Below are 10482 nucleotides of genomic sequence, written 5' to 3'. Positions count from 1 at the left end.
TTGCCTAGCCTAGTAGCAAAAACTTGGGTCAAACTAATCTATAAGAGAAATTATAATCTTGTTGGATCCGTCTTATTGTATATTTTGTTAATATCTAGTTTTTATATTTTTGACATGTATGAAAGTGGAGTTAAATCTATTCCAAGATGTATTTTAGAAACCGCAAAAAGTCAAACAGGACAAAATATTAAGGACGGAGCGAGTATATGACTACATTCGAAAATGTGAACCGCATGAACATCCCCTAGTTCACGTGAGAAAGCTCAATTTTCTTCTAAATACTTCACTGTGACCTACACTAGCTATTTATATACTAACTTTGACTTAATTAGAATTTCAGATCTTCGGGATTCTTCTGGGCTTTGGCATCAGGAGAATGATCAGATTGCTTCTATGACTCTGGATTTTTACAGAGACCTCTATTTGGTTCCTAATCAAGTTACGATGTATGATACAGAGTGGTGGGATAGTCTTCAATTACCTTCTCTATCATCTGATCAACAAAATTTTCTCATGAAGCCTTTTTCGTCGGAAGATATCAGGATTGCTATTTTTAGTATTGACGATAGTAAGTCTCCTGGTCCAGATGGGTTTTCGTCGAGTTTTTTTAAGGTTATGTGGGATAAGGTTGGCCCTTCAGTGGTTGTGGCAATTCAACACCTTTTTGCTCATGGTTGTATGTTGAAAGATTGGAATCATACGTTCTTAGCTTTACTTCCAAAGGTGGACAATCCAGGAGTTGTCTCTCAATTTCGTCTAATAGGTTTATGCAATGTGATTTACAAATGTATTGCAAAGTGTCTAACCAGTCGTCTTCGTCAGGTGTTACCTAGTTTGGTAGCTGATTTTCATAATGCATTTGTTCCAGGTCGTCTTCTGTCAGATAATGCATTGATTGCTCATGAGGTTTTTACCTGTATGAACAAATCAAAAGCGAAGAAGAGGTTTTTTGCAGCTATTAAGTTGGACATGAACAAGGCCTATGACAGGGTCAATTGGGATTTCTTATTTCGGTTGCTTCAAGTTTATGGTTTTCCTCCTTATAAGGTCCATATTATTCGCCAATGTGTCTCTACGGTTTCTTATTAGGTTCTGGTGAATGGTAATCCTCTTCGTGCTTTTCAGCCTCAGTGTGGTCTTCGACAAGGCAACCCTTTATCCTCCTATTTGTTTGTTTTATGCATGGAGGTTCTGTCCGCTATGCTTCGCAAGATGGAACGAGCTTCTCTTTTTAAAGGAATCAACATTTCTCGAGGAGCTCCTGAGAAGGTAAAGTCGTATCCCCAAATCAAAAGTAATTCCTAAATCCTCTAACTAATGTAGATAGGGAAGTAGGGTCGAATCCAGAAAGAAACGGATCTTTCTATTCCTAATTAACTATTATAAACTAGATTATGAGGTAACCAATATTTATATTTGAATAATAAACTAAACTACGGAGATCAAGAATAAGGAGAAAATAATATATAAAAGGATCTAGGGCATAGGTTCACCAATAAATAATATTCCAGGGTTGAATATAATAATCATTCATCAATGCATAATTAATCAGATCATAAAGGGCTTTCGCTACGTATTACAATCACACAATTAATTTACCGGTATTAAATCTCATCTTTCGAATCTCGACTTAACCATTTATAAATTAACCTGCCTATTGAAACTAGACCTAAACATCAATTCTCATCTGTCGAATCTCGAATCAATATTGTCAAACTCAATGCATAAAAGATCAGGCCTAATCTAGTCACAGAGCATTAAATCAATCAATAGGAAATTAATCTAGCATTGACAATTAACAACGATAAACTACCCCTTCATATTATTTATGGATCCCCATCAACCCTAGAAATAGAACTACTCATGCATAATTAAAACTAAACTAAACAAAGCAATTAAATAAAGCATAATAAAGACAATAATAACGAAACAAATAAGAAACAATAAAAATAAACCAAAAGTAAAAACAAAGGGATTAATAAAAGTAATAGCAGTGAGACTACAAAATTACGAAGCTGAATGAAAATAATTCTAAAGCTAATAACTAATAAGATCTAAAATATTGTAATTAAAGAAAAGCTTCAATTAAAGAACTTAAGAACTAATTACGTGAAAACATTAAACTAAAGTCAACCCCTACTTAATTCCAGAAACTAAGAACTATTAAAGATGTGAAAACTACTGAAAAGAGTACTAATGAAAAGCTGCTCCTAAAACTAAGCTAAAAGAATTTTTTTATAAAACCAAAAACTGCCCCTTGTTCCTCCAATATACGGGTTTATATCCCACTCAAAATACGAAGACCGACTTAACAAAGTCGGTGGATGAAAACAAGATCGCCGATCGGGCCCGCTTCTCTCACGCCCAACAACTTGTCTTGGAATTGGGCCATCTTTTACTTGGGCCTATCACTAATTCGTCCATTATGATAAATTTGCTCCCTCATACTTGTTTGAACTCATGGTAGTAACTTGGACCTTCGTGTTTAATCGAGCCCTTAATCACCGAACTAAATTTCTTTAACTCGGTCTTGAGCTTTAAATATACGGTCATAAAATACAATCAAACTCCAATGTCTTTGTAGTGGTTAATAAGCTCGAGAATTATCATAAATCTGCAAATTCCTACAAAATAAAACCAACTTTACAAAAACACTAGAAAACGTATATTAGTAATAAAAATAGCTCCGTAGAGCTCAAATAAGCACAAATATGACCGTGGGATGGGGAATATAATTACATATAAAATAGACTCATCAGCTCCTGCAATTTCTCACTTGTTCTTCGCCGATGACTCCTTATTATTCTTGCAGATTAATCCTGAAGCTTGCAAGAATATAACGGCTTTGTTATCATATTTCTTCTCTTTGTCTGGTCAGGTGATTAACCTTCAGAATTCCTTTGTGAAGTTTAGTCCCAACACTCCGACGGACTATCGTGATTTCCTCGCTCACAGTTTGAAATTTCAGAATAAGCCTACTCTAGGTTCATATTTAGGCTTGCCGATGGATTTGGGTCGGAATAAAGTTTCTGATTTTGGGTTTCTCATTGATAAAGTGGTTCAGCGTCTAACGAGTTTTGCCACTCTAGGCCTATCCTCCACAGTGAAGTTGGTTATTATAAATTCATTTTTGGTTGCCTCGTTCAATCACATTCTCTCGGTGTTTAAGATTCCTACTTCGATCAGTTCTAAAGTTGATAATATGTTGACCCGCTTCTGGTGGAAGTCGTATTTTCAGTCTCCAGGGCTTGCTTTACGATCCAATATTCTCCTGCATCTTCCTAAAGGCTTGGGGGGTCTTGGCATTCGTCGCCTGACTTCTTTCAATTCTACTCTTTTGACTCGTCAGTGTTGGCGTATTCATCATAACCCTCAACGCCTCGTTTCCAGACTTCTATTAACGGAGTATCCTTCTCTTCATTCTTTTCAGACAAGAATGATTCAGGGTTCATCTTGGGGTTGTCGCGGGTTGATTCATGGCCTCTTATTTTTGTCTGAGGGTATAGCTTGGAAAGTTGGTTCGGGTTCTCAGGTTCGCATTCTTGAGGACTCATGGGTTCTTGGGGAACCTCTTTCATTTCGTGACAATTGTGAGACACCTCTTTCGTCTCATGTTTCATCTATCATTAATCTGCGTTCTTACGCGTGGGACTCAAACCTAGTTCATCGTCTTTTTGATTCCTCTGCTTCAAGTCGTATTTTAGCTTTGGAACGTCCTTCCAGGCCGATGGATGATTTTGTATACTGGAAATACTCTAGAGATGGTAATTTTACTACAAAGTTTACTTATGCTACGCTGCTTAGCAGGCTTAATCACTCCAGTGAAGTGTCTTCCTTCCCCGCTTCATGGTGGAAGGTGTTTTGGAATTTGCCTATTCTACCGAAGTTACAGTGTTTCTGTTGGAAATTCCTTAATAGTGCCTTGCCTCTTTATGGAATTTTGCAGACTCGAGAAATCCTTGTGGGCTCAAACTGTGTCCTCTGTCTAGGTAATCAGGAGACGGTCGATCTGTTCCGTGATTGCCCCTTTGTTTCGAATCTTTGGTCTATTGCTCCAACAATTCAGTCACTTGTGGTGCGTTGTAATCAGCCTTTCAACGACTGGTTTGTAGACCAGGTGTTATATTTGCGGAAAGCCAAATCCTGAAAGCTTTTAATACGTCTGGTTTCCTTTCTATGGGTAATTTGGATAGCTCGTAATCATAAGGTTTTTCGACAAGCTGTAATTTCTCCTGCCTTTGTTCTTCACCTCATGAAGGACTGGATCTCTCGAGGTCTCGCGGTTCATGACTTTAAAGTTTCAATTCGCGCTTCCACTACTGGTCCTTGCTCTAGACCTAAGTCTTCTATTCCTTCCTGTTGTCTTCAAGGTACATCGGGTTCTACTTTTGATATTTGTCTGGTGTGTGATGGAGCTTTTAATGCTCAAGATAACTCTGCGAGAGCAAGTTGGGTTTTTCGAGAGCCAGGCTCGGATATGATATTTGGTGGTGGTTCAAGAGCTTTCCTTTCTTCCTCAGCTCTGCATTTAGAGTTAGAGGCTTGTCTCTGGGCTCTTAAGGCTGCTGATCGTCGAGATTTCAGGCGTTTGTTAATCTACACTGATTGCTCGACCTTATTTAATCTGGTTCACGGAAAAGGGGTGGAGATATTTCCTGCATCCGGTTGATTTAGGATATCAGGGATATCATTCTTAGGTTTTCAGTTTGTGAGCTTCGGCAGGTTCGTCGTCAGTGGGTTACCCCGGCTCATTGGTTGGCTAGTCAAGGTCGTCTTCGTCACTTTTTATACTGGTCCTTTTAGTTGTTTTTTTTTTTTTTGTTTCGTGTTTTTTCTTTTTAGCCCGTCTGGTAAAAAAAAAATAAAAAAAAAAACTTTGACTTAATTTTTTGTACTAACATCAAAAAGATCAATTTTCTTGTAATTTTTTGTACTGATCAAATAAGGGTGCGTGTAATTGGTTGCGAGATTAGGTAAAATGTCTATTTTCATAATCTAAAATTTGTATAATTTTTTACTAATAGACAATTAAAGACAATATTAAATTAATGATTCTCTACAAATTGTCTAGTCTAATTAGTGATGCACTTAAATGAAAGCAAATTAGCAATATGATTTTATGTAATACAATACTTCCTATATGCTCCTTTATTATTGAAGCAACTAAGGTTATTTTTACTCTACTAGGTCTATTCACATAACATCATTTGACCATTTACTACGTTTTTTTTTTTTTTAATAATAACTTTGATCTACTAATAAATAAAGTCATACAATAATTATAAAAGAAACCAAATTTATTACAAATAATACGTAGTAGACTAGTAGTACATAAAATAACAAATTGAATTGTCTAAAGGCTTTTCTCATTGCCGTTATTATTGTTGTAATTTGTTGTTAATATTGTACAATTGTAGTAGTTGGCTATATAACTAGATTTTATTATTAGTCATTTAGCTCCATTTCTATAAGTCCAATGTTTTCCACTTCTATAAAAATAATTAAAATGACAAGAAGTCAAGGAGGCACACTAAACTAGCTAGAAAATTGCGATCTGATGTCAAGGCATACGCATGGTTGCCTTATTGAAGTGGTTTATAAAGGAGAACCATTTCGAAATTTTTAACCTAAAATCATCATCACTTGCTAGGATTACTTAGAAAAACTCAATTATATCTACAATTTTCAACAACAATTTTATGTACACGTAATATTTAATTAACTATAACATTATCATCGTCAAGAATATTTTTTTGGAAATGTAGAGTTTTTAAGGCAACTCAAAAAAGACAATACTTAGGTTTTCAAGCCGGCAATTTCTTGTGGAGAAGCTATTGCATGCGGATGCCCGTACACAAATTTTTGTGCGGATGGTTTGGTTGATATGTTTTACTTGTTGGCTTATATGTTTCATGAGTTAGCTGATATGTTTCATTTATTGGCTGATATGATTTTTTGCTAATGTATTCTTTTTGTTGGCTGATATATGTATTTAATTGTTGGCTTATATGTTTTATTTTGTTGGCTTACCTGTTGGTCTTGTTGGCTGATACGCTTCTTTTGTTAGTTGATATACTCCTCTTATTGGCTTATATATATCTTTTGTTGGCTGATATACTCCTCTTGTTGGCTTATATGTATCTTTTGTTGTCTGGAATACTCCTCTTATTGGTTTATATATATCTTTTGTTGGCTGATATACTCCTTTTGTTGACTTATATGTATTTTTTGTTGGCTGATATGTTTTTACTAATGTTTTATACGGTCCGGGAGTTTGGGCCTCGAAACGTGCAACGCGCTCTACCCTTTTGGCGGCAGGAAAACGAGCATTGAGAGGAAGAGGGGCTTGTGAGCACAAAGCAACACAAGTGGACAATTAAATCATAAGAGCACTCACGTATATTTGGGCGACGGAGTGCGGGTGGTTGGGGCTTGTGGCGGCCGATACTTCAAAGCGGACACAAGCGGGTCCAAACCACGATTTCTTAGTGCATCAAGTTGGTTTGGAGGGGAGCTATTATGCAAGTAAGACACAATATCTATAAAGGTCTAACAATAAACAACTATAAAAGCAAGGCCACACTTGATAGAAGGTTAAATTGGCTGATATGTTCATTCTAATGGCTAATATACATCTTTTATTGGCTAATATTAACAACATACCCACAATCTCTTTCTCTCTCTCCTTTTTCCCCCTCTTCCTCTCTTTCTTTCTCAAAGAACCCACGAAATCCACGCCACACCAGCCACTAATCCCATCACAATCAACCACCAACCACCAAACACCGAACTACCACAAAAAAAATGATCTTCTGAATTGAAGTCTCCAAATGCTCGAGACATAGCAAGGCCTGGGTTTAGGGATGGCAGTGGATCTAGACCCGATCCGGATCCGTGGATCCAGATCCGTTTTCACGAATCTAGGTCTTCAAATTTTAGACTCGTCGGATTCGGGTCGAATCCGGTACCTGCTAGAAAAAATGAATTTGGATCCGGGTTTGGCCCCTAAAGCCAGATCCAGATCCGTTTACGCGTTTTAAAATTTTCCTATTAAAAAAACTAAAATTGTTTGTTTTTTTTATTAAAAATGTTGATGATGTTCGTAGTGATAAAGAATTAGTCCTTTAAGAGATGAATTTTGGATGCTCATATCGGATACATGATTTTGTTTTTTATACTTGCTCATTTATAACATCGTACTTTTTTCGTTGTTTATAATTTTTATTTCAAAGTATAAGTGTATAAGTTAATTACTTTGTGTTTTTTGATTAGTTGTATAACTTTAATTTAGGTTGAACTTAATAATCGTCGACGGAAGTTTAAAATGCATATTTTTACCCAAACATTACATTTATTACAAAAAATTAGGCGAAATAAATTGGACCGTTTTAGACCCGCATCCGGACATGAATCTGTTGGATCCATCGGATCTGGAAATGGGTCTCCATTTTTCAGACCCGCTGGATCCAGGTCAGATCTGGATCCTAGATACAAAAACGTATCTGGATTTGGGTCCATCCGGACTCGGTCCAAATCCAACCTATTGCCATCCCTACCTGGGATGTTCTCTTCGGGTTGCCATATTCGTGGGATGTGTGCTTCATCCTCTAGAGCAAACATTCGGCCTTTACATTCTCTAATCCGATCAGCTTTAGCTGCATCGATCCCCACTGCATCTCCAGCCACCAAGTCCACTAACCCACCATCAAAACCCACCCATTGATCCCCACCGCATCACCAGTCACAACCCGATCAAATTCGACGAGCCACCAGCCGCGATCTGCATCAACTAACCCAGTCGCGACCTGCATCAACCCCAGCACCGCTGCACCAATTCCACCACCGTGACCTGCACCAACTCCACCACCTTTGGAATGACGAAATTGAAGTCAAAATAATTTGATTCAATAGCAAATTGATGATTTGGTTCAATAGCAAAGTTGAAATTGAAGTGAAATTGAAGTCGAAACAATTTGATTCGCGACGAGAAAGAATGGAAGAGAAAGAAGGAGAGATATAGAAAAGACAAAATAGTTGGGACGCACAAACCTTTAGGTGAGGGTGGACACACCCAGTAGTATGTGTTTCTTGTGAGGAAGTTGTACTTAAGTTTTATTTGTACTTTATGTAATGTCGGAGCTAGTAAAACTCATCTTATCTTTTTAGTACCTTAGCAAACTTATTACATCATTTGTAATCCAAACTTATGTTATTAATTTCATGTCAAAAAAAAAAAAAAAAAAATGTTCAAGGATAAAAAAAATTTGTTATGTTGTGGCAATTAAGAACCACCGACTTAAAAACTACAATTTGGTGCAATCAGGGTGTACATTACTAAATTATAGTCGCCAATGAGTTTATATATCAATCTCATCAGTAGGATTAGGTTAATTCAGACGGTTGAGATTAAAACAAAATCCTCCCTCAAACCCCTAACCCACTGTTCAAAACTTTCTCTCTCCTCAAACTCAATTTTCAACCCTCTTTACTTTCTCTCTCCTCAAACATCTCAAAATCTAACACAAATTGCTGCATAAACAACCTAAATTGCTTAAATCGGGTACTTTTTCTTAGATTTTGTTCTAATTTCATAAATTTCGCATGATATTCAAGTCAATGTCTACGATCTTGCAATTTTGATTTTTGCGAATTTGGTTTTTGCGATTTGACTTTTGCGATTATGTGTTTTTTTTTTTTTTTTTTTTTTGTTTTGTTAGTTACATAGGTTGAATAAGTCTAGAACATAATAAAAAAATTTAGAACATAGATGTGGCACTTGCCTTTGGGAGTGCGATTGACTGGCTACTTGTTTACAATATAAGAAACAAAAAGTTAGAACATAATTAAAAAAAAGTCTAGAACATAAGAAAATAATTTTGAATATAAAGTTTTATTTTAGCATATGTTTAATTGTTAGGTATGCTAAAACCTATTAGCTCAAGTGGTAGAGCACTATGTAAATGCATAGAAGATGTAGGTTCGATTCCTACATAGGTTATATCTCTAAAAGTATCAAAAAAAAAAAAAAAAAAAAAAAAAAAAAAAAGAGTAAGCCAAATTATCTTAAAACAAACCATAATAACTAGAAAGGTAAAAAATAGATTAAACTATTGTTATGTTTTTAAAACTAAAAATTGACTTCTAATGATTTATGATTTGGAATGTAGATCACTATGCAAATGCATAAGGATGTTGGTTCGAACCCTACATAGATTGTCTCTACGAAACGATCAATTAATCAATCTTACATAAGTGGGGGGTTATTTTGAAGAATAACTATAAAAAGTAATTTAATATATGCTAAATTAAGAGCATTCGAGTCAATTAAATAATATTTTAGAACATAGTGAAATACTTTAGAATACAGGAAATTACTTTAGAACATAAAATGTAAACTTTAGAACATAGAGAGAAAATTTTTAGAGCATAGAGGGAAAACTTGAGAATATAGTGATTTACTATATGTTCTAAATTTGTTTAGAACATGGTGAATTACTTTTAGCTAAACTTTTAAATCTGTTTATCTTTAAATTCAGTAAACAACCCGGGCATCGCATGGGCACAAAGCTAGTATATATATGTATATATATATAACTTTTAGCCATGTCACGATGTTGTGACACTTGGCATTCTAATTTTTCGCCAAGTGTCGCGTATAGATTTAAATAGACTTCAGAAGATAAAAAAAAGGTTAATTTAGAATTCTATTTGGATAGAATTTTAGGATAAAATTTTAAGTTTATAATTTTATTTTCGATAAAATACCGAGATACAAATTGAATTATAATTTTATTCAAAAAAATTATTAGATTATAATTCTAAAAAAATATCATATAAATTTATTTTTTATGCCATAATATTTTTTTGGAGGGAAGGAATTAGTTTAAAGCGTAAACCATCTCTTTATAATATATACTAATCGGTTAAAATAATATACTTCACAACTAATTGCATTTTATTACTACATAGACCTGTCAATTAGGATCGGGTCATGAGTCATCTCGAATTGGGTCACTTTAGGTTACGAGTCAAGAAATGTATTAAAAATGTATTTTTAAATTCAATTAACAACCCGGGCATCGCACGGGCACAAAACTATCATATAATATATAATATAGAATTTCAACTTTTTGCCAAGTGTCGCGCCACGTAAGATGGAGTTATATAGAATTCAATTTGGGGGATAAAAACTTAATTTAGAATTCTATTTTCAATCAAATTTTGATAGAATTTTAGGATAATATTGTTAATTTAGAGTTTTATTTTCGATAAAGTGCCAATATTTCATACGTATAAATTGAATTATAATTTTATTCAAAAAATAATTAGATTATAACTCTCATAAATTATAATATAAATTTATCTTTTGTATTATAATATTTTTTTGGAGCAAAAGAATTAGTTCAAAATGTACCACATCCATTATTTATAATATATTCTAATCAATTAAAAAAAAAATTCACAATCATATAACTAATATAT

This window comes from Chenopodium quinoa, unplaced genomic scaffold (assembly GCF_001683475.1).
Source record: "Chenopodium quinoa cultivar QQ74 unplaced genomic scaffold, ASM168347v1, whole genome shotgun sequence".
NCBI lineage: Eukaryota > Viridiplantae > Streptophyta > Magnoliopsida > Caryophyllales > Amaranthaceae > Chenopodium > Chenopodium quinoa.
The sequence above is the reverse complement of the archived record's forward strand: the minus strand, read 5'-3'. Positions refer to the sequence as shown.